The 3,362-nt window shown below is 40.5% G+C and overlaps 1 non-coding gene across 1 annotated transcript; it reads left to right on the top strand.

Moving 5' to 3' along the window:
- The first annotated feature begins 441 nt into the window (after positions 1-441).
- TRNAY-GUA (transfer RNA tyrosine (anticodon GUA)) lies at positions 442-513 on the top strand. Its single transcript has one exon. It is a non-coding gene; the product is annotated as a tRNA-Tyr (tRNA).
- Positions 514-3,362: the final 2,849 nt, after the last annotated feature.

Raw genomic sequence — 3,362 nt, 5'->3', positions numbered from 1 at the left:
TTGTAGTCCTCTTAACCCACTTGACCTTTCTAGAATAGTCCTTGTTTTTTGGAATCCTCTCCTTCCTTTGATTCCTTGAGAGCATTTACCTTATTCTTTTGCAGTATGAGTCAAGCTCAAATGCCTTCAGGGGCCAAGCAGATAACATAAATGACGGAATTAGTCTTTTATGTCACATTCTTTCAAAACAGACACACTTGTACATCTATCAAAAGTGGAAGAATAGTCTTATCTCCTGCAACTAAAATGGTCTTGCCCATTGTTCTTGAAATCTGTGACCTACATATCTGTCTTTATTTTCCCACTCTGGATGGAAACATGGATATAAAAAAAATGGCACTTTCCTCTTACATATGCTGTAAGAAAAACAGCTGTCACCTCAGTGATAATTGTCTCTAGACACTGATCCCAGGACAAAAGATTATGGTGAGACTATGGGCTTCCCTGCTGGCTCAGATGGTAAAGCATCTGCCTGTAATGCAGGAGACCTGGGTTCGATCCCTGGGTTGGGAAGATCCCCTGGAGAAGGGGATAGCAACCCACTACAGGATTCTTGCCTGGAGAATCCCCATGGATAGAGGAGTCTAGTGGGCTACAGTCCGTGGGGTCACAAAGAGTTGGACATGACTGAGTGACTAAGCATACACACAAATGGCAATCTAGGGGCTTCCCTGGTGGCTCAGTGGTAAATAATCCACCTGCAATGCAGAAGATGTGGGTTCAACCCCTGGGTCAGGGAGATTCCCTGAAGAAGAAAATGCTCCAGTAGTCTGGCCTGGGAAATCCCATGGACAGAGGAACATGATGGGCTATACAAGTCCATGTGGTCACAAAAGAGTTGTATGCGACTTAGCAACTAAATAACAACAATGGCAACCTAGCATCCACATAGTCTACCGAAAGAGGAAGTTCCTACTTAGTTTCAGGTTATTGTTCCTAAGTCTTATTTGCAACAGGTGCTAGAAAGCCAGATTTTATGTAAATCTCTGAATTTTTAAATGTTGGCAACTCTGTGTAGGTCTAACACAAGCTCTCTAAATGTGAGGGTTAGATTGCTAGTTTGCTATCTTTCTGGTCAGTACCAGATAGTTTCTTCACTGATTCCTTTTCTAACAGTGTATCTCCTGGTTCCTCCTTGAGCCATGTCCTCATTCGAAAAGCTCTTCTTGAGAAAATCCATCCCTTCTTCCACATCTTCATCCCACAACACTTTGTTGTATCTTTATTTTCACACATTATATTCCTCCTTGTTTTATAGTTATTTATGAAATTGTCTTACAAGTTTCATATGCTCACAAGTTTATTATAGGTAATAACCAATTGTATTTGTATGCGCATTCCATGTAGCACCTAGACCATTGTTTTGCACAGGAAAGTTTTGTCATAAATGTATCTTGATTTATTAATATTTACATTTTCATTTTCAATGAAGAAAATGCTAAAAGAAAAGGGGGGGCTGCTAAATTCAAATAGTTCCAGGATTATGTAGGTATCTCACTCTATAGATCTCCATTTGTATAAGAAAAATTTTCCCAGGACTTCCCTGGTGGTCCAGTGGTTAAGAATTCACCTTGCAATGCAGGGGATACAGGTTCCAGCCCTGGTGGGGGAGATAAGATCCCACAGGCCTTGGAGCAACTAAACTGCACGCCAAAGCTAGAGAGATCCCACAAGTGACAACTAAGACATGATGCAATCAAATAAACAAATAAATATTTTTTTTAAAAAAAGAAACAAAATTTTTCTTCCCTCAAATTCCTGCAAAATCCACATAGGGCCTAAAGCAGCTTTATTCCCTAGGACGGTAGTTTTGCTAAAGGCAAAAAGTATTCCATTTGCAAAGCAAAAAGTAGTAAAAAAAACAAAAAACAAAAAAACAAGGGTGAGCGTCCCACTGTCAAGTAAGTCTGAGAAATTCTGGGTTAAACAGCTTTTCACAGATTTCTTTACTGCAGCACATCTCAAAATTTTTACGGTGCTTACATGCACTGTGACTATCTAAAAGAGTGAAAGTGAAATCGCTCAGTTGTGTCTGACTCTTTGGGACCCCATGGACTGTAGCCTACCAGGCTCCTCCCTGCATGGGATTCTCCAGGCAAGAGTACTGGAGTAGGTTGCCATTTCCTTCTCCAGGGGATCTTTCCGACCCAGAGTTCGAACCTGGGTCTCCTGAATTCCAGGCAGATGCTTTAACCTCTGAGCCACCAGGGAAGCCATCTAAAAGAGTAATAGAGTGCTTTTCAGATATTTTGCTCTGTAACCATTTTGTGAGGATCATTATTAAGATTTCATGGGACAGGACCACAGTTTGAGTGGAACACAGTTTGGCCTAAGAGTCTAAATGCTTGGAATGGGAGGTCTTCTATGATCCAATTCCAACTATATTTCCAATGTTGTTTCCTACTAATCAAATCATCCATTCCAAAAATGGAACTTATTCTTTATTTCCCATACATATATGTTCCTACTTCAATTTTTCTCCCCTAATATCCATGACCTGAAGAATTTCTGCCTTCACTAAACTTAGTCAAGTGTTGTCTATCCTTCAAAACCCAGTTGGATACATACTTACCTAAGAACTCATCAGAAACCACTTTTGCCCTCGCCAACTTCTCTTTCCTCTAAGTAACAACTACACTGATTTATCAAGCCTATGCCTATAACACAGCCTATGCTAACATCATGTTATATTCATCTCACTTATCTCTTCTCACCCTTTTAGATTATTGTCTTAGGAGCTCTCTTTTACCTAGTGCCTTCTTCATAAAGGAAAATCAGTGACTTTCATGATAAAAACAAAACAAAATAACTTGGCAGCTTAAAATGCATGTGACTACAGATTCTGAGATGTGAAAAGGAGGGAGCAACAACCAGGGTAGCTGAAGTTTTAGTTTAACAGAGTATAGCGTGGTATTCTCAGCAACCATGTGTACAAGAGAGCTTTTTATCTCTTCTAGAGAAATGGTGTGTGTATGTGCGTTCAGTTGTATATGACTCTTTGTGGCTCCATGGACTGTAGTCTGCTAGGCTCCTCTGTCTATGGATTTTTCAAGCAAGAAGATTGGAGTGGATTGCCATTCCCTAACCCAGGGAATCTTCCTGACCCAGAGATCAAACCCTCATCTCCTGTGTCTCCTGCATTAGCAGGCAGATTCTTTATCACTAGCACCACCTGGAAAGAGAAACAGTGGAGATTTTGAATTCAGATTTTCAAAATAACAAAGAACCCCCTACAAAGGAAAAGAAAATACCCTACCTAGCAAGCAGGAAGTGCTCTCTCAGGGATAAAACATGTGTCCAGATGTAAGCAATTGTTGAGAAGGCAGTTCAGTTCAGTCACTCAGTCATGTCTGACTCTTTGC

The sequence above is a fragment of the Ovis aries genome, chromosome 3 (assembly GCF_016772045.2).
Source record: "Ovis aries strain OAR_USU_Benz2616 breed Rambouillet chromosome 3, ARS-UI_Ramb_v3.0, whole genome shotgun sequence".
NCBI classification, from domain to species: domain Eukaryota; kingdom Metazoa; phylum Chordata; class Mammalia; order Artiodactyla; family Bovidae; genus Ovis; species Ovis aries.
Note: the sequence above shows the minus strand (reverse complement) of the source record. Positions and strands in the feature narration are given on the sequence as shown.